Source organism: Oncorhynchus masou, chromosome 30 (assembly GCF_036934945.1).
Source record: "Oncorhynchus masou masou isolate Uvic2021 chromosome 30, UVic_Omas_1.1, whole genome shotgun sequence".
Lineage (NCBI taxonomy): Eukaryota > Metazoa > Chordata > Actinopteri > Salmoniformes > Salmonidae > Oncorhynchus > Oncorhynchus masou.
Genome location: NC_088241.1, coordinates 67,364,245 through 67,386,779, shown reverse-complemented (window position 1 = coordinate 67,386,779; position 22,535 = coordinate 67,364,245).

Sequence of the window (22,535 nt, the reverse complement as noted above, 5' to 3'; positions counted from 1 at the left end):
GGCTGGTCTCTCTAGCTGTATTATACCAGGCTGGTCTCTCTCGCTGTATTATATCAGGCTGGTCTAGTTGTATTATACCAGGCTGTGACTCTGTAGCTGTATTATACCTTGCTGGACTCTCTAGATGTATTATACCAGGCTGATCTCTCTAGATGCATTATATCAGCTTGGTCTTTCTAGCTGTATTATACCAGGCTGGTCTCTCTAGATGTATTATACCAGGCTGGTCTCTCTAGATGTATTATACCACGTTGGTCTCTCTAGCTGTATTATACCAGGCTGGTATCTCTAGCTTTATTATACCAGGCTGGTCTAGATGTATTATACCAAGCTGGTCTCTCTCTAGATGTATTATACCAGGCTGGTCTCTCTAGCTGTATTATACCTGGCTGGTATCTCTAGCTGTTTTATACCAGGCTGGTCTAGCTGTATTATACCAGGCTGGTCTCTCTAGCTGTATTATACCAGGCTGGTATCTCTAGCTGTATTATACCAGGCTGGTCTCTCTAGCTGAATTATACATGGCTGGTATCTCTAGCTGTTTTATACCAGGCTGGTCTAGTTGTATTTTACCAGACTGGTCCAGATGCTGGTCTCTCTAGCTGTATTAAACCAGGCTGGTATCTCTAGCTGTATTATACCAGGCTGGTCTAGCTGTATTATACCAGGCTGGTCTCTCTAGCTGTATTATACCAGGCTGGTATCTCTAGCTGTATTATACCAGGCTGGTCTAGCTGTATTATACCTGGCTGGTCTAGATGTATTATACCAGGCTGGTCTCTCTAGATGTATTATACCAGGCTGGTCTCTCTAGCTGTATTATACCAGGCTGGTCTCTCTAGCTGTATTATACCAGGCTGGTCTCTCTAGCTGTATTATATCAGGCTGGTCTAGTTGTATTATACCACCAGATGTATTATACCAGGCTGGTCTAGGTGTATTATACCAGGCTGGTCTCTCTAGATGTATTATACAAGGCTGGTCTCTCTAGCTGTATTATACCAGGCTGGTCTCTCTAGCTGTATTATACCAGGCTGGTCACTCTAGCTGTATTATACCAGGCTGGTATCTCTAGATGTATTATACCAGACTTCTCTCTCTCGATGTATTATTCCAGGCTGGTCTCTCTAGCTGTATTATACCAGGCTGGTCTCTCAAGATGTATTATATCAGGCTGGTCTAGTTGTATTGAAACCAGGATGTGACTCTCTAGCTGTATTATACCAGGCTGGTCTCTCTAGCTGTATTATACCAGGTTGGTCTCTCTAGCTGTATTATACCAGGCTGGTCTAGGTTTATTATACCAGGCTGGTTTCTCTTGCTGTATTATACCAGGCTGGTCTCTCTAGATGTATTATACCAGGCTGGTCTCTCGAGATGTATTAAACCAGGCTGGTCTCTCTAGCTGTATTACACCTGGCTGGTCTCTCTCTCTGTATTATATCCAGGCTGGTCTAGTTGTATTATACCAGGCTGTGACTCTGTAGCTGTATTATACCTTGCTGGACTCTCTAGATGTATTATACCAGGCTGATCTCTCTAGATGCATTATACCAGCTTGGTCTCTCTAGATGTATTATACCAGGCTGGTCTCTCTAGATGTATTATACCAGGCTGGTCTCTCTAGCTGTATTAAACCAGGCTGGTCTCTCTAGCTGTATTATACCAGGCTGGTCTCTTTCTCTGTATTATATCAGGCTGGTCTAGTTGTATTATACCAGGCTGTGACTCTGTAGCTGTATTATACCTTGCTGGACTCTCTAGATGTATTATACCAGGCTGATCTCTCTAGATGCATTATACCAGGCTTGGTCTCTCTAGATGTATTATACCAGGCTGGTCTCTCTAGATGTATTATAACCAGGCTGGTCTCTCTAGCTGTATTAAACCAGGCTGGTCTCTCTAGCTGTATTATACCAGTCTGGTCTCTCTATCTGTATTATATCAGGCTGGTCTAGTTGTATTATACCAGGCTGTGACTCTGTAGCTGTATTATACCTTGCTGGACTCTCTAGATGTATTATACCAGGCTGATCTCTCCAGATGCATTATACCAGCTTGGTCTCTCTAGATGTATTATACCAGGCTGATCTCTCTAGATGTATTATACCAGGATGGTCTCTCTAGCTGTATTATACCAGGCTGGTCTCTCTAGCTGTATTATACCAGGCTGGTCTCTCTATCTGTATTATACCAGGCTGGTTTATCGAGCTGTATTATACCAGGCTGGTCACTCTAGGTGTATTATACCAGGCTGGTATCTCTAGCTGTATTGTACCAGGCTGGTCTCTCTAGCTGTATTACACCAGGCTGGTTTCTCTAGCTGTATTATACCAGGCTGGTCTCTCTAGAGGTATTATACCAGGCTGGTCTAGATGTATTATACCAGGCTGGTCTCTCTAGCTGTATTATTCCAGGCTGGTTTCTCTAGCTGTATTATACCAGGCTGGTCTCTCTAGCTGTATTATACCAGGCTGGTCTCTCTAGAGGTATTATACCAGGCTGGTCTAGATGTATTATACCAGGCTGGTTTCTCAAGCTGTATTATTTCAGGCTGGTCTAGTTGTATTATACCAGGATGTGACTCTCTAGCTGTATTATACCAGGCTTGTCTCTCTAGCTGTATTATACCAGGCTGGTTTCTCTAGCTGTATTATACCAGGCTGGTCTCTCAAGCTGTATTATATCAGGCTGGTCTAGTTGTATTGAAACCAGGATGTGACTCTCTAGCTGTATTATACCAGGCTGGTCTCTCTAGCTGTATTATACCAGGTTGGTCTCTCTAGCTGTATTATACCAGGCTGGTCTAGGTTTATTATACCAGGCTGGTTTCTCTTGCTGTATTATACCAGGCTGGTCTCTCTAGATGTATTATACCAGGCTGGTCTCTCGAGATGTATTAAACCAGGCTGGTCTCTCTAGCTGTATTATACCAGGCTGGTCTCTCTAGCTGTATTATACCAGGCTGGTTTCTCTAGCTGTATTATACCAGGCTTGTCTCTCTAGCTGTATTATACCATGCTGGTCTAGATGTATTATACCAGGCTGGTCTCTCTAGCTGTATTATACCAGGCTGGTCTCGCTAGCTGTATTATTCCAGGCTGGTCTCTCAAGCTGTATTATTTCAGGCTGGTCTAGTTGTATTATACCAGGCTGTTACTCTCTAGCTGTATAATACCAGGCTGGTCTCTCTAGATGTATTATACCAGACTGGTCTCTCTAGATGTATTATACCAGGCTGGTCTCTCTAGCTGTATTAAACCAGGCTGGTCTCTCTAGCTGTATTATATCAGGCTGGTCTCTCTCGCTGTATTATATCAGGCTGGTCTAGTTGTATTATACCAGGCTGTGACTCTGTAGCTGTATTATACCTTGCTGGACTCACTAGATGTATTATACCAGGCTGATCTCTCTAGATGCATTATACCAGCTTGGTCTCTCTAGCTGTATTATACCAGGCTGGTCTCTCTAGATGTATTATACCAGGCTGGTCTCTCTAGATGCGTTGGTCTCTCTAGCTGTATTATACCAGGCTGGTATCTCTAGCTGTATTATACCAGGCTGGTCTAGATGTATTATACCAAGCTGGTCTCTCTCTAGATGTATTATACCAGGCTGGTCTCTCTAGCTGTATTATACCTGGCTGGTATCTCTAGCTGTTTTATACCAGGCTGGTCTAGCTGTATTATACCAGGCTGGTCTCTCTAGCTGTATTATACCAGGCTGGTATCTCTAGCTGTATTATACCAGGCTGGTCTAGCTGTATTAAACCTGGCTGGTCTAGATGTATTGTACCAGGCTGGTCTCTCTAGATGTATTATACCAGGCTGGTCTCTCTAGCTGTATTATACCAGGCTGGTCTAGCTGTATTATACCAGGCTGGTCTCTCTAGCTGTATTATACCAGGCTGGTATCTCTAGCTGTATTATACCAGGCTGGTCTAGCTGTATTATACCTGGCTGGTCTAGATGTATTGTACCAGGCTGGTCTCTCTAGATGTATTATACCAGGCTGGTCTCTCTAGCTGTATTATACCAGGCTGGTCTCTCTAGCTGTATTAAACCAGGCAGTCTCTCTAGCTGTATTATACCAGGCTGGTCTCTCTAGCTGTATTATATCAGGCTGGTCTAGTTGTATTATACCAGGCTGTGACTCTGTAGCTGTATTATACCAGGCTGGTCTCTCTAGATGTATTATACCAGGCTGGTCTAGATGTATTATACCAAGCTGGTCTCTCTAGATGTATTATACCAGGCTGGTCTCTCTAGCTGAATTATACATGGCTGGTATCTCTAGCTGTTTTATACCAGGCTGGTCTAGTTGTATTTTACCAGACTGGTCCAGATGCACTATACCACTCTGGTCTCTCTAGCTGTATTAAACCAGGCTGGTATCTCTAGCTGTATTATACCAGGCTGGTCTAGCTGTATTATACCAGGCTGGTCTCTCTAGCTGTATTATACCAGGCTGGTATCTCTAGCTGTATTATACCAGGCTGGTCTAGCTGTATTATACCTGGCTGGTCTAGATGTATTATACCAGGCTGGTCTCTCTAGATGTATTATACCAGGCTGGTCTCTCTAGCTGTATTATACCAGGCTGGTCTCTCTAGCTGTATTAAACCAGGCTGGTCTCTCTAGCTGTATTATACCAGGCTGGTCTCTCTAGCTGTATTATATCAGGCTGGTCTAGTTGTATTATACCAGGCTGGTCTCTCTAGATGTATTATACCAGGCTGGTCTAGGTTTATTATACCAGGCTGGTCTCTCTAGATGTATTATACAAGGCTGGTCTCTCTAGCTGTATTATACCAGGCTGGTCTCTCTAGCTGTATTATACCAGGCTGGTCTCTCTAGCTGTATTATACCAGGCTGGTCACTCTAGCTGTATTATACCAGGCTGGTATCTCTAGATGTATTATACCAGACTTCTCTCTCTCGATGTATTATTCCAGGCTGGTCTCTCTAGCTGTATTATACCAGGCTGGTCTAGATGTATTATACCAGGCTGGTCTCTCTAGCTGTATTATACCAGGCTGGTCTCTCTAGCTGTATTATTCCAGGCTGGTCTCTCAAGCTGTATTATTTCAGGCTGGTCTGGGTTTATTATACCAGGCTGGTCTCTCTAGCTGATATTATACCAGGTTGGTCTCTCTAGCTGTATTATACCAGGCTGGTCTCTCTAGCTGTATTATACCTGGCTGGTCTAGATGTATTATACCAGGCTGGTCTCTCTAGATGTATTATACCAGGCTGGTCTCTCTAGCTGTATTATACCAGGCTGGTCTCTCTAGCTGTATTAAACCAGGCTGGTCTCTCTAGCTGTATTATACCAGGCTGGTCTCTCTAGCTGTATTATATCAGGCTGGTCTAGTTGTATTATACCAGGCTGTGACTCTGTAGCTGTATTATACCAGGCTGGTCTCTCTAGATGTATTATACCAGGCTGGTCTAGGTTTATTATACCAGGCTGGTCTCTCTAGATGTATTATACAAGGCTGGTCTCTCTAGACGTATTATACCAGGCTGGTCTCTCTAGCTGTATTATACCAGGCTGGTCTCTCTAGCTGTATTATACCAGGCTAGTCACTCTAGACGTATTATACCAGGCTGGTCTCTCTAGCTGTATTATACCAGGCTGGTATCTCTAGATGTATTATACCAGGCTTCTCTCTCTCGATGTATTATTCCAGGCTGGTCTCTCTAGCTGTATTATACCAGGCTGGTCTAGATGTAATATACCAGGCTGGTCTCTCTAGCTGTATTATACCAGGCTGGTCTCGCTAGCTGTATTATTCCAGGCTGGTCTCTCAAGCTGTATTATTTCAGGCTGGTCTAGGTTTATTATACCAGGCTGGTCTCTCTAGATGTATTATACCACGTTGGTCTCTCTAGCTGTATTATACCAGGCTGGTATCTCTAGCTTTATTATACCAGGCTGGTCTAGATGTATTATACCAAGCTGGTCTCTCTAGCTGTATTATACCTGGCTGGTATCTCTAGCTGTTTTATACCAGGCTGGTCTAGTTGTATTTTACCAGACTGGTCCAGATGCACTATACCACTCTGTTCTCTCTAGCTGTATTAAACCAGGCTGGTATCTTTAGCTGTATTATACCAGTCTGGTCTAGCTGTATTATACCAGGCTGGTCTCTCTAGCTGTATTATACCAGGCTGGTATCTCTAGCTGTATTATACCAGGCTGGTCTAGCTGTAATATACCTGGCTGGTCTAGATGTATTATACCAGGCTGGTCTCTCTAGATGTATTATACCAGGCTGGTCTCTCTAGCTGTATTATACCAGGCTGGTCTCTCTAGCTGTATTAAACCAGGCTGGTCTCTCTAGCTGTATTATACCAGGCTGGTCTCTCTAGCTGTGTTATATCAGGCTGGTCTAGTTGTATTATACCAGGCTGTGACTCTGTAGCTGTATTATACCAGGCTGGTCTCTCTAGATGTATTATACCAGGCTGGTCTAGGTTTATTATACCAGGCTGGTCTCTCTAGATGTATTATACAAGGCTGGTCTCTCTAGATGTATTATACCAGGCTGGTCTCTCTAGCTGTATTATACCAGGCTGGTCTCTCTAGCTGTATTATACCAGGCTGGTCTCTCTAGCTGTATTATACCAGGCTGGTATCTCTAGATGTATTATACCAGGCTTCTCTCTCTCGATGTATTATTCCAGGCTGGTCTCTCTAGCTGTATTATACCAGGCTGGTCTAGATGTAATATACCAGGCTGGTCTCTCTAGCTGTATTATACCAGGCTGGTCTCTCTAGCTGTATTATACCAGGCTGGTATCTCTAGCTGTATTATACCAGGCTGGTCTAGCTGTATTATACCTGGCTGGTCTAGATGTATTTTACCAGGCTGGTCTCTCTAGATGTATTATACCAGGCTGGTCTCTCAATCTGTATTATACCAGGCTGGTCTCTCTAGCTGTATTAAACCAGGCTGGTCTCTCTAGCTGTATTATACCAGGCTGGTCTCTCTAGGTGTATTATATCAGGCTGGTCTAGTTGTATTATACCAGGCTGTGACTCTGTAGCTGTATTATACCAGGCTGGTCTCTCTAGATGTATTATACCAGGCTGGTCTAGATGTATTATACCAGGCTGGTCTCTCTAGATGTATTATACCAGGCTGGTCTCTCTAGCTGTATTATACCTGGCTGGTATCTCTAGCTGTTTTATACCAGGCTGGTCTAGTTGTATTTTACCAGACTGGTCCAGATGCACTATACCACTCTGGTCTCTCTAGCTGTATTAAACCAGGCTGGTATCTTTAGCTGTATTATACCAGTCTGGTCTAGCTGTATTATACCAGGCTGGTCTCTCTAGCTGTATTATACCAGGCTGGTATCTCTAGCTGTATTATACCAGGCTGGCTGCTGTAATATACCTCTGGTCTAGATGTATTATACCAGGCTGGTCTCTCTAGATGTATTATACCAGGCTGGTCTCTCTAGCTGTATTATACCAGGCTGGTCTCTCTAGCAGTGTTATACCAGGCTGGTCTCGCTAGCTGTATTATTCCAGGCTGGTCTCTCAAGCTGTATTATTTCAGGCTGGTCTAGTTGTATTATACCAGGCTGTGACTCTCTAGCTGTATTATACCAGGCTGGTATCTCTAGCTGTATTATACCAGGCTGGTCTAGGTTTATTATACCAGGCTGGTCTCTCTAGATGCATTATACCAGGCTGGTCACTCTAGCTGTATTATACCAGGCTGGTATCTCTAGCTGTTTTATACCAGGCTGGTCTCTCTAGCTGTATTATACCAGGCTGGTCACTCTAGCTGTATTATACCAGGCTGGTATCTCTAGATGTATTATACCAGGCTAGCGATGTATTATTCCAGGCTGGTCTCTCTAGCTGTATTATACCAGGCTGGTCTAGATGTATTATACCAGGCTGGTCTCTCTAGCTGTATTATACCAGGCTGGTCTCTCTAGCTGTATTATACCAGGTTGGTCTCTCTAGCTGTATTATACCAGGTCTAGGTTTATTATACCAGGCTGGTTTCTCTTGCTGTATTATACCAGGCTGGTCTCTCAAGATGTATTAAACCAGGCTGGTCTCTCCAGTTGTATTAAACCAGGCTGGTCTCTCTAGCTGTATTATACCAGGCTGGTTTCTCTAGCGGTATTATACCAGGCTGGTCTCTATAGCTGTATTATACCAGGCTGGTCTAGATGTATTATACCAGGCTGGTCTCTCTAGCTGTATTATACCAGGCTGGTCTCGCTAGCTGTATTATTCCAGGCTGGTCTCTCAAGCTGTATTATTTCAGGCTGGTCTAGTTGTATTATACCAGGCTGTTACTCTCTAGCTGTATAATACCAGGCTGGTCTCTCTAGATGTATTATACCAGACTGGTCTCTCTAGATGTATTATACCAGGCTGGTCTCTCTAGCTGTATTAAACCAGGCTGGTCTCTCTAGCTGTATTATACCAGGCTGGTCTCTCTCGCTGTATTATATCAGGCTGGTCTAGTTGTATTATACCAGGCTGTGACTCTGTAGCTGTATTATACCTTGCTGGACTCTCTAGATGTATTATACCAGGCTGATCTCTCTAGATGCATTATACCAGCTTGGTCTTTCTAGCTGTATTATACCAGGCTGGTCTCTCTAGATGTATTATACCAGGCTGGTCTCTCTAGATGTATTATACCAGGTTGGTCTCTCTAGCTGTATTATACCAGGCTGGTATCTCTAGCTTTATTATACCAGGCTGGTCTAGATGTATTATACCAAGCTGGTCTCTCTAGATGTATTATACCAGGCTGGTTTCTCTAGCTGTATTATACCAGGCTGGTCTCTCAAGCTGTATTATTTCAGGCTGGTCTAGTTGTATTATACCAGGCTGTGACTCTCTAGCTGTATAATACCAGGCTGGTCTCTCTAGATGTATTATACCAGGCTGGTCTCTCTAGATGTATTATAGCAGGCTGGTCTCTCTAGCTGTATTAAACCAGGCTGGTCTCTCTAGCTGTATTATACCAGGCTGGTCTCTCTCGCTGTATTATATAAGGCTGGTCTAGTTGTATTATACCAGGCTGTGACTCTGTAGCTGTATTATACCTTGCTGGACTCTCTAGATGTATTATACCAGGCTGATCTCTCTAGATGCATTATACCAGCTTGGTCTTTCTAGCTGTATTATACCAGGCTGGTCTCTCTAGATGTATTATACCAGGCTGGTCTCTCTAGATGTATTATACCACGTTGGTCTCTCTAGCTGTATTATACCAGGCTGGTATCTCTAGCTTTATTATACCAGGCTGGTCTAGATGTATTATACCAAGCTGGTATCTCTAGCTGTTTTATACCAGGCTGGTCTAGTTGTATTTTACCAGACTGGTCCAGATGCACTATACCACTCTGGTCTCTCTAGCTGTATTATACCAGGCTGGTCTAGCTGTATTATACCAGGCTGGTCTCTCTAGCTGTATTATACCAGGCTGGTATCTCTAGCTGTATTATACCAGGCTGGTCTAGCTGTATTATACCTGGCTGGTCTAGATGTATTATACCAGGCTGGTCTCTCTAGATGTATTATACCAGGCTGGTCTCTCTAGCTGTATTATACCAGGCTGGTCTCTCTAGCTGTATTAAACCAGGCTGGTCTCTCTAGCTGTATTATACCAGGCTGGTCTCTCTAGCTGTATTATATCAGGCTGGTCTAGTTGTATTAAACCAGGCTGTGACTCTGTAGCTGTATTATACCAGGCTGGTCTCTCTAGATGTATTATACCAGGCTGGTCTAGATGTATTATACCAAGCTGGTCTCTCTAGATGTATTATACCAGGCTGGTCTCTCTAGCTGTATTATACCTGGCTGGTATCTCTAGATGTTTTATACCAGGCTGGTCTAGTTGTATTTTACCAGACTGGTCCAGATGCACTATACCACTCTGGTCTCTCTAGCTGTATTAAACCAGGCTGGTATCTCTAGCTGTATTATACCAGGCTGGTCTAGCTGTATTATACCAGGCTGGTCTCTCTAGCTGTATTATACCAGGCTGGTATCTCTAGCTGTATTATACCAGGCTGGTCTAGCTGTATTATACCTAGCTGGTCTAGATGTATTATAGCAGGCTGGTCTCTCTAGCTGTATTATACCAGGCTGGTTTCTCTAGCTGTATTATGCCAGGCTGGTCTCTCAAGCTGTATTATATCAGGCTGGTCTAGTTGTATTGAAACCAGGATGTGACTCTCTAGCTGTATTATAGCAGGCTGGTCTCTCTAGCTGTATTATACCAGGTTGGTCTCTCTAGCTGTATTATACCAGGCTGGTCTAGGTTTATTATACCAGGCTGGTTTCTCTTGCTGTATTATATCAGGCTGGTCTCTCTAGATGTATTATACCAGGCTGGTCTCTCGAGATGTATTAAACCAGGCTGGTCTCTCTAGCTGTATTATACCAGGCTGGTCTCTCTAGCTGTATTATACCAGGCTGGTCTCTCTAGCTGTATTATACCAGGCTGGTCTAGATGTATTATACCAGGCTGGTCTCTCTAGCTGTATTATACCAGGCTGGTCTCGCTAGCTGTATTATTCCAGGCTGGTCTCTCAAGCTGTATTATTTCAGGCTGGTCTAGTTGTATTATACCAGGCTGTGACTCTCTAGCTGTATAATACCAGGCTGGTCTCTCTAGATGTATTATACCAGGCTGGTCTCTCTAGATGTATTATAGCAGGCTGGTCTCTCTAGCTGTATTAAACCAGGCTGGTCTCTCTAGCTGTATTATACCAGGCTGGTCTCTCTCGCTGTATTATATCAGGCTGGTCTAGTTGTATTATACCAGGCTGTGACTCTGTAGCTGTATTATACCTTGCTGGACTCTCTAGATGTATTATACCAGGCTGATCTCTCTAGATGCATTATACCAGCTTGGTCTTTCTAGCTGTATTATACCAGGCTGGTCTCTCTAGATGTATTATACCAGGCTGGTCTCTCTAGATGTATTATACCACGTTGGTCTCTCTAGCTGTATTATACCAGGCTGGTATCTCTAGCTTTATTATACCAGGCTGGTCTAGATGTATTATACCAAGCTGGTCTCTCTAGATGTATTATACCAGGCTGGTTTCTCTAGCTGTATTATACCAGGCTGGTCTCTCAAGCTGTATTATATCAGGCTGGTCTAGTTGTATTGAAACCAGGATGTGACTCTCTAGCTGTATTATACCAGGCTGGTCTCTCTAGCTGTATTATACGAGGTTGGTCTCTCTAGCTGTATTATACCAGGCTGGTCTAGGTTTATTATACCAGGCTGGTTTCTCTTGCTGTATTATATCAGGCTGGTCTCTCTAGATGTATTATACCAGGCTGGTCTCTCGAGATGTATTAAACCAGGCTGGTCTCTCTAGCTGTATTATACCAGGCTGGTCTCTCTAGCTGTATTATACCAGGCTGGTCTCGCTAGCTGTATTATTCCAGGCTGGTCTCTCAAGCTGTATTATTTCAGGCTGGTCTAGTTGTATTATACCAGGCTGTGACTCTCTAGCTGTATAATACCAGGCTGGTCTCTCTAGATGTATTATACCAGGCTGGTCTCTCTAGATGTATTATACCAGGCTGGTCTCTCTAGCTGTATTAAACCAGGCTGGTCTCTCTAGCTGTATTATACCAGGCTGGTCTCTCTAGCTGTATTATATCAGGCTGGTCTAGTTGTATTATACCAGGCTGTGACTCTGTAGCTGTATTATACCTTGCTGGACTCTCTAGATGTATTATACCAGGCTGATCTCTCTAGATGCATTATACCAGCTTGGTCTTTCTAGCTGTATTATACCAGGCTGGTCTCTCTAGATGTATTATACCAGGCTGGTCTCTCTAGATGTATTATACCACGTTGGTCTCTCTAGCTGTATTATACCAGGCTGGTATCTCTAGCTTTATTATACCAGGCTGGTCTAGATGTATTATACCAAGCTGGTCTCTCTAGATGTATTATACCAGGCTGGTTTCTCTAGCTGTATTATACCAGGCTGGTCTCTCAAGCTGTATTATTTCAGGCTGGTCTAGTTGTATTATACCAGGCTGTGACTCTCTAGCTGTATTATACCAGGCTGGTCTCTCTAGATGTATTATACCAGGCTGGTCTCTCTAGATGTATTATAGCAGGCTGGTCTCTCTAGCTGTATTAAACCAGGCTGGTCTCTCTAGCTGTATTATACCAGGCTGGTCTCTCTAGCTGTATTATATCAGGCTGGTCTAGTTGTATTATACCAGGCTGTGACTCTGTAGCTGTATTATACCAGGCTGGACTCTCTAGATGTATTATACCAGGCTGATCTCTCTAGATCTACCAGCTTGTATTATACCAGGCTGGTCTCTCTAGATGTATTATACCAGGCTGGTCTCTCTAGATGTATTATACCAGGCTGGTCTCTCTAGCTGTATTATACCAGGCTGGTATCTCTAGCTGTATTATACCAGGCTGGTCTGGTATTATACCAAGCTGGTATCTCTAGCTGTTTTATACCAGGCTGGTCTAGTTGTATTTTACCAGACTGGTCCAGATGTATTATACCAGGCTGGTCTCTCTAGCTGTATTATACCAGGCTGGTCTAGCTGTATTATACCAGGCTGGTCTCTCTAGCTGTATTATACCAGGCTGGTATCTCTAGCTGTATTATACCAGGCTGGTCTAGCTGTATTATACCTGGCTGGTCTAGATGTATTATACCAGGCTGGTCTCTCTAGATGTATTATACCAGGCTGGTCTCTCTAGCTGTATTATACCAGGCTGGTCTCTCTAGCTGTATTAAACCAGGCTGGTCTCTCTAGCTGTATTATACCAGGCTGGTCTCTCTAGCTGTATTATATCAGGCTGGTCTAGTTGTATTAAACCAGGCTGTGACTCTCTAGCTGTATTATACCAGGCTGGTCTCTCTAGATGTATTATACCAGGCTGGTCTAGATGTATTATACCAGGCTGGTCTAGATGTATTATACCAAGCTGGTCTCTCTAGCTGTATTATACCTGGCTGGTATCTCTAGCTGTTTTATACCAGGTTGGTCTAGCTGTATTGTACCAGGCTGGCCTAGATGTATTATACCAGGCTGGTCTCTCTAGCTGTATTATACCAGGCTGGTATCTCTAGCTGTACTATACCAAGCTGGTATCTCTAGCTGTATTATACCAGGCTGGTCTCTCTAGCTGTATTATACCAGGCTGGTATCTCTAGCTGTATTATACCAGGCTGGTCTAGCTGTATTATACCTAGCTGGTCTAGATGTATTATAGCAGGCTGGTCTCTCTAGCTGTATTATACCAGGCTGGTTTCTCTAGCTGTATTATACCAGGCTGGTCTCTCAAGCTGTATTATATCAGGCTGGTCTAGTTGTATTATACCAGGCTGTGACTCTCGAGCTGTATTATACCAGGCTGGTCTCTCTAGCTGTATTATACCAGGTTGGTCTCTCTAGCTGTATTATACCAGGCTGGTCTAGGTTTATTATACCAGGCTGGTTTCTCTTGCTGTATTATATCAGGCTGGTCTCTCGAGATGTATTAAACCAGGCTGGTCTCTCTAGCTGTATTATACCAGGCTGGTCTCTCTAGCTGTATTATACCAGGCTGGTCTCTCTAGCTGTATTATACCAGGCTGGTCTAGATGTATTATACCAGGCTGGTCTCTCTAGCAGTGTTATACCAGGCTGGTCTCGCTAGCTGTATTATTCCAGGCTGGTCTCTCAAGCTGTATTATTTCAGGCTGGTCTAGTTGTATTATACCAGGCTGTGACTCTCTAGCTGTATAATACCAGGCTGGTCTCTCTAGATGTATTATACCAGGCTGGTCTCTCTAGATGTATTATACCAGGCTGGTATCTCTAGCTGTATTAAACCAGGCTGGTCTCTCTAGCTGTATTATACCAGGTTGGTCTCTCTAGCTGTATTATACCAGGCTGGTCTAGGTTTATTATACCAGGCTGTGACTCTGTAGCTGTATTATACCAGGCTGGACTCTCTAGATGTATTATACCAGGCTGGATCTCTCTAGATGCATTATACCAGCTTGGTCTCTCTAGCTGTATTATACCAGGCTGGTCTCTCTAGATGTATTATACCAGGCTGGTCTCTCTAGATGTATTATACCAGGCTGGTCTCTCTAGCTGTATTATACCAGGCTGGTATCTCTAGCTTTATTATACCAGGCTGGTCTAGATGTATTATACCAGGCTGGTCTCTCTAGATGTATTATACCAGGCTGGTCTCTCTAGCTGTATTATACCAGGCTGGTCTCTGCTGTATTATATCAGGCTGGTCTAGTTGTATTATACCAGGCTGGACTCTCTAGCTGTATTATACCAGGCTGGTTTCTCTAGCTGTATTATACCAGGCTGGTCTCTCTAGCTGTATTATACAAGGCTGGTCTAGTTGTATTTTACCAGGCTGGTTTCTCTAGCTGTATTATACCAGGTTGGTCTCTCTAGATGTATTATACCAGGCTGGTCTCTCTAGATGTATTATACCAGGCTGGTCTCTCTAGCTGTATTATACCAGGCTGGTCTCTCTATGTATTATACCAGGCTGGTTTCTCTAGCTGTATTATACCAGGCTTGTCTCTCTAGCTGTATTATACCATGCTGGTCTAGATGTATTATACCAGGCTGGTCTCTCTAGCTGTATTATACCAGGCTGGTCTCTCTAAATGTATTATTCCAGGCTGGTCTCTCAAGCTGTATTATTTCAGGCTGGTCTAGTTGTATTATACCAGGCTGGACTCTCTCTGTATAATACCAGGCTGGTCTCTCTAGATGTATTATACCAGGCTGGTCTCTCTAGATGTATTATAGCAGGCTGGTCTCTCTAGCTGTATTAAACCAGGCTGGTCTCTCTAGCTGTATTATACCAGGCTGGTCTCTCTCGCTGTATTATATCAGGCTGGTCTCTCTAGATGTATTATACCACGTTGGTCTCTCTATCTGTATTATACCAGGCTGATATCTCTAGCTTTATTATACCAGGCTGGTCTAGATGTATTATACCAAGCTGGTCTCTCTAGATGTATTATACCAGGCTGGTCTCTCTAGCTGTATTATACCTGGCTGGTATCTCTAGCTGTTTTATACCAGGCTGGTGTATTTTACCAGACTGGTCCAGATGCATTATACCACTCTGGTCTCTCTAGCTGTATTAAACCAGGCTGGTATCTCTAGCTGTATTATACCAGGCTGGTCTAGCTGTATTATACCAGGCTGGTCTCTCTAGCTGTATTATACCAGGCTGGTATCTCTAGCTGTATTATACCAGGCTGGTCTAGCTGTCTTATACCTGGCTGGTCTAGATGTATTATACCAGGCTGGTCTCTCTAGATGTATTATACCAGGCTGGTCTCTCTCGCTGTATTATACCAGGCTGGTCTCTCTAGCTGTATTAAACCAGGCTGGTCTCTCTAGCTGTATTATACCAGGCTGGTCTCTCTAGCTGTATTATATCAGGCTGGTCTAGTTGTATTATACCAGGCTGTGACTCTCTAGATGTATTATACCAGGCTGGTCTAGATGTATTATACCAAGCTGGTCTCTCTAGATGTATTATACCAGGCTGGTCTCTCTAGCTGTATTATACCTGGCTGGTATCTCTAGCTGTTTTATACCAGGCTGGTCTAGTTGTATTTTACCAGACTGGTCCAGATGCACTATACCACTCTGGTCTCTCTAGCTGTATTAAACCAGGCTGGTATCTCTAGCTGTATTATACCAGGCTGGTCTAGCTGTATTATACCAGGCTGGTCTCTCTAGCTGTATTATACCAGGCTGGTATCTCTAGCTGTATTATACCAGGCTGGTCTCTCTAGCTGTATTAAACCAGGCTGGTCTCTCTAGCTGTATTATACCAGGCTGGTCTCTCTAGCTGTATTATATCAGGCTGGTCTAGTTGTATTATACCAGGCTGTGACTCTGTAGCTGTATTATACCAGGCTGGTCTCTCTAGATGTATTATACCAGAATGGTCTAGGTTTATTATACCAGGCTGGTCTCTCTAGATGTATTATACAAGGCTGGTCTCTCTAGACGTATTATACCAGGCTGGTCTCTCTAGCTGTATTATACCAGGCTGGTCTCTCTAGCTGTATTATACCAGGCTGGTCACTCTAGCTGTATTATACCAGGCTGGTATCTCTAGATGTATTATACCAGACTTCTCTCTCTCGATGTATTATTCCAGGCTGGTCTCTCTAGCTGTATTATACCAGGCTGGTCTAGATGTATTATACCAGGCTGGTCTCTCTAGCTGTATTATACCAGGCTGGTCTCGCTAGCTGTATTATTCCAGGCTGGTCTCTCAAGCTGTATTATTTCAGGCTGGTCTGGGTTTATTATACCAGGCTGGTCTCTCTAGCGATATTATACCAGGTTGGTCTATCTAGCTGTATTATACCAGGCTGGTCTCTCTAGCTGTATTATACCTGGCTGGTCTAGATGTATTATACCAGGCTGGTCTCTCTAGATGTATTATACCAGGCTGGTCTCTCTAGCTGTATTATACCAGGCTGGTCTCTCTAGCTGTATTAAACCAGGCTGGTCTCTCTAGCTGTATTATACCAGGCTGGTCTCTCTAGCTGTATTATATCAGGCTGGTCTAGTTGTATTATACCAGGCTGTGACTCTGTAGCTGTATTATACCAGGCTGGTCTCTCTAGATGTATTATACCAGGCTGGTCTAGGTTTATTATACCAGGCTGGTCTCTCTAGATGTATTATACAAGGCTGGTCTCTCTAGACGTATTATACCAGGCTGGTCTCTCTAGCTGTATTATACCAGGCTAGTCACTCTAGCTGTATTATACCAGGCTGGTATCTCTAGATGTATTATACCAGGCTTCTCTCTCTCGATGTATTATTCCAGGCTGGTCTCTCTAGCTGTATTATACCAGGCTGGTCTAGATGTAATATACCAGGCTGGTCTCTCTAGCTGTATTATACCAGGCTGGTCTCGCTAGCTGTATTATTCCAGGCTGGTCTCTCAAGCTGTATTATTTCAGGCTGGTCTAGGTTTATTATACCAGGCTGGTCTCTCTAGCTGTATTATACCAGGCTGGTATCCCTAGATGTATTATACCAGGCTTCTCTCTCTCGATGTATTATTCCAGGCTGGTCTCTCTAGCTGTATGATACCAGGCTGGTCTCTCTAGCTGTATTATAAAAGGCTGGTCTCTCTAGCTGTATTATACCAGGCTGGTTTCTCTAGCTGTATTATACCAGGCTGGTCACTCTAGCTGTATTATACCAGGCTGGTATCTCTAGCTGTTTTATACCAGGCTGGTCTAGTTGTATTTTACCAGACTGGTCCAGATGCATTATACCACTCTGGTCTCTCTAGCTGTATTAAACCAGGCTGGTATCTCTAGCTGTATTATACCAGGCTGGTCTAGCTGTATTATACCAGGCTGGTTTCTCTAGCTGTATTATACCAGGCTGGTATCTCTAGCTGTATTATACCAGGCTGGTCTAGCTGTATTATACCTGGCTGGTCTAGATGTATTATACCAGGCTGGTCTCTCTAGATGTATTATACCAGGCTGGTCTCTCTAGCTGTATTATACCAGGCTGGTCTCTCTAGCTGTATTAAACCAGGCTGGTCTCTCTAGCTGTATTATACCAGGCTGGTCTCTCTAGCTGTATTATATCAGGCTGGTCTAGTTGTATTATACCAGGCTGTGACTCTGTAGCTGTATTATACCAGGCTGGTCTCTCTAGCTGTATTATACCTGGCTGGTCTAGATGTATTATACCAGGCTGGTCTCTCTAGATATATTATACCAGGCTGGTCTCTCTAGCTGTATTATACCAGGCTGGTCTCTCTAGCTGTATTATACCAGGCTGGTCTCTCTAGCTGTATTATATCAGGCTGGTCTAGTTGTATTATACCAGGCTGTGACTCTGTAGCTGTATTATACCAGGCTGGTCTCTCTAGATGTATTATACCAGGCTGGTCAGGTTTATTATACCAGGCTGGTCTCTCTAGATGTATTATACCAGGCTGGTTTCTCTAGCTGTATTATACCAGGCTGGTCTCTCTAGCTGTATTATACCAGGCTAGTCACTCTAGCTGTATTATACCAGGCTGGTATCTCTAGATGTATTATACCAGGCTGGTCTCTCTAGATGTATTATACCAGGCTGGTCTCTCTAGCTGTATTATACCAGGCTGGTCTAGATGTATTATACCAGGCTGGTCTCTCTAGCTGTATTATACCAGGCTGGTCTCGCTAGCTGTATTATACCAGGCTGGTATCTCTAGATGTATTATACCAGGCTTCTCTCTCTCGATGTATTATTCCAGGCTGGTCTCTCTAGCTGTATTATACCAGGCTGGTCTCTCTAGCTGTATTATAAAAGGCTGGTCTCTCTAGCTGTATTATACCAGGCTGGTTTCTCTAGCTGTATTATACCAGGCTGGTCACTCTAGCTGTATTATACCAGGCTGGTATCTCTAGCTGTTTTATACCAGGCTGGTCTAGTTGTATTTTACCAGACTGGTCCAGATGCATTATACCACTCTGGTCTCTCTAGCTGTATTAAACCAGGCTGGTATCTCTAGCTGTATTATACCAGGCTGGTCTAGGTTTATTATACCAGGCTGGTCTCTCTAGCTGTATTATACCAGGCTGGTATCCCTAGATGTATTATACCAGGCTTCTCTCTCTCGATGTATTATTCCAGGCTGGTCTCTCTAGCTGTATGATACCAGGCTGGTCTCTCTAGCTGTATTATAAAAGGCTGGTCTCTCTAGCTGTATTATACCAGGCTGGTTTCTCTAGCTGTATTATACCAGGCTCTAGCTGTATTATACCAGGCTGGTATCTCTCTGTTTTATACCAGGCTGTCTAGTTTATTTTACCAGGCTGCATTATACCACTCTGGTCTCTCTAGCTGTATTAAACCAGGCTGGTATCTCTAGCTGTATTATACCAGGCTGGTCTAGCTGTATTATACCAGGCTGGTTTCTCTAGCTGTATTATACCAGGCTGGTATCTCTAGCTGTATTATACCAGGCTGGTCTCTCTAGCTGTATTAAACCAGGCTGGTCTCTCTAGCTGTATTATACCAGGCTGGTCTCTCTAGCTGTATTATATCAGGCTGGTCTAGTTGTATTATACCAGGCTGTGACTCTGTAGCTGTATTATACCAGGCTGGTCTCTCTAGATGTATTATACCAGGCTGGTCTAGATGTATTGTACCAAGCTGGTCTCTCTAGATGTATTATACCAGGCTGGTCTCTCTAGCTGTATTATACCTGGCTGGTATCTCTAGCTGTTTTATACCAGGCTGGTCTAGTTGTATTTTACCAGACTGGTCCAGATGCACTATACCACTCTGGTCTCTCTAGCTGTATTAAACCAGGCTGGTATCTCTAGCTGTATTATACCAGGCTGGTCTAGCTGTATTATACCAGGCTGGTCTCTCTAGCTGTATTATACCAGGCTGGTATCTCTAGCTGTATTATACCAGGCTGGTCTAGCTGTATTATACCTGGCTGGTCTAGATGTATTATACCAGGCTGGTCTCTCTAGATGTATTATACCAGGCTGGTCTCTCTAGCTGTATTATACCAGGCTGGTCTCTCTAGCTGTATTAAACCAGGCTGGTCTCTCTAGCTGTATTATACAAGGCTGGTCTCTCTAGCTGTATTATATCAATCTGGTCTAGTTGTATTATACCAGGCTGTGACTCTGTAGCTGTATTATACCAGGCTGGTCTCTCTAGATGTATTATACCAGGCTGGTCTAGGTTTATTATACCAGGCTGGTCTCTCTAGATGTATTATACAAGGCTGGTCTCTCTAGACTGTATTATACCAGGCTGGTCTCTCTAGCTGTATTATACCAGGCTGGTCTCTCTAGCTGTATTATACCAGGCTGGTCTCTAGCTGTATTATACCAGGCTGGTATCTCTAGATGTATTATACCAGACTTCTCTCTCTCGATGTATTATTCCAGGCTGGTCTCTCTAGCTGTATTATACCAGGCTGGTCTAGATGTATTATACCAGGATGGTCTCTCTAGCTGTATTATACCAGGCTGGTCTCTCTAGCTGTATTATACCAGGCTGGTCTCTCAAGCTGTATTATTTCAGGCTGGTCTGGGTTTATTATACCAGGCTGGTCTCTCTAGCGATATTATACCAGGTTGGTCTCTCTAGCTGTATTATACCAGGCTGGTCTCTCTAGCTGTATTATACCTGGCTGGTCTAGATGTATTATACCAGGCTGGTCTCTAGCTGTATTAAACCAGGCTGGTCTCTCTAGCTGTATTATACCAGGCTGGTCTCTAGCTGTATTATATCAGGCTGGTCTATGTATTATACCAGGCTGGTCTCTCTAGATGTATTATACCAGGCTGGTCTCTCTAGCTGTATTATACCAGGCTGGTCTAGATGTATTATACCAGGCTGGTCTCTCTAGCTGTATTATACCAGGCTGGTCTCTCTAGCTGTATTATACCAGGCTGGTCTAGATGTATTATACCAGGCTGGTCTCTAGATGTATTATACCAGGCTGGTCTCTCTAGCTGTATTATACCAGGCTGGTCTCTAGATGTATTATACCAGGCTGGTCTCTCTAGCTGTATTATACCAGGCTGGTCTCTCTAGCTGTATTATATCAGGCTGGTCTAGTTGTATTATACCAGGCTGTGACTCTGTAGCTGTATTATACCAGGCTGGTCTCTCTAGATGTATTATACCAGGCTGGTCTAGGTCAATATACCAGGCTGGTCTCTCTAGATGTATTATACCAGGCTGGTCTCTCTAGCTGTATTATACCAGGCTGGTCTCTCTAGCTGTATTATACCAGGCTGGTCTCTAGCTGTATTATATCAGGCTGGTCTAGCTGTATTATACCAGGCTGACTCTGTAGCTGTATTATACCAGGCTGGTCTCTCTAGATGTATTATACCAGGCTGGTTTCTCTAGCTGTATTATACCAGGCTGGTCTCTCTCAGGCTGTTTATTACCAGGCTGGACTCTCTAGCTGTATTATACCAGGCTGGTCTCTCTAGCTGTATTAAACCAGGCTGGTCTCTCTAGCTGTATTATACCAGGCTGGTCTCTCCAGACTGTTCTTATTACCAGGCTGGTCTCTCTAGCTGTATTATACCAGGCTGGTCGAGGTTTATTATACCAGGCTGGCTCTCTAGCTGTATTATTCCAGGCTAGTCTCTCCAGCTGTATTGTACCAGGCTGGTCTCTCTAGCTGTATTTTACCAGACTGGTCTAGATGTATTATACCAGGCTGGTCTCTAGCTGTATTAAACCAGGCTGGTCTAGATGTATTATACCAGGTATATCTTGGTCTCTCTATATGTATTATACCAGGCTGGTCTCTCTAGATGTATTATACCAGCTGTATTATAAAACCAGGCTGGTCTCTCGAGCTGTATTATATCAGGCTGGTCTAGGTGTATTATACCAGGCTGGTTTTCTAGCTGTATTATACGAGGCTGGTCTCTCTAGCTGTATTATACCAGGCTGGTCTCTCTAGGTGTTTTATACCAGGCTGGTATCTCTAGCTGTATTTACCGGGCTGGTTTCTCTAGCTGTATTATACCAGGCTGGTTTCTCTAGCTGTATTTACCAGGCTGGTCTCTCTAGCTGTATTATACCAGGCTGGTTCTCTCTAGCTGTATTATTCCAGGCTGGTCTCTCTAACTGTATTGTACCAGGCTGGTCTCTCTAGCTGTATTATACCAGGCTGGTCTCTCTAGCTGTATTATACCAGGCTGGTCTCTCTAGCTGTATTATACCAGGCTGGTCTCTATAGCTGTATTATACCAGGCTGGTACATGTATTATCTCTCTCTAGCTGTATTATACCAGGCTGGTCTCTCTAGCTGTTTTATATCAGGCTGGTTTAGTTGTATTTTACCAGGCTGGTTTCTCTAGCTGTATTATACCAGGCTGGTGTCTCTAGCTGTATTATACCAGGCTGTTTATTATACCAGGCTGGTTTCTCTAGCTGTATTATACAAAGCTGGTCTAGATGTATTATACCAGGCTGGTATCTCTAGCTGTATTATACCAGGCTGGTTTCTCTAGCTGTTTTATACCAGGCTGGTCTCTCTAGTTGTATTATACCAGGCTGGTCTCTCTAGCTGTTTTATACCAGGCTGGTCTAGTTGTATTTTACCAGGCTGGTCTCTCTAGCTGTATTATACCAGGCTGGTCTCTCTAGATGTATTGTACCTGGCTGGTCTAGCTGTATTATACCAGGCTGGTCTCTCTAGATGTATTATACCAGGCTGGTTTCTCTAGCTGTATTATACCAGGCTGGTTTCTCTAGCTGTATTAGACCAGGCTGGTCTCTACATCTGTATTATACCAGGCTGGTTTCTCTAGCTGTATTAGACCAGGCTGGTCTCTACATCTGTATTATACCAGGCTGGTTTCTCTAGCTGTATTAGACCAGGCTGGTCTCTACATCTGTATTATACCAGGCTGGTCTCTCTAGATGTATTATACCAGGCTGGTCTCTCTAGCTGTATTATATCAGGCTGGTATCTCTAGCTGTAT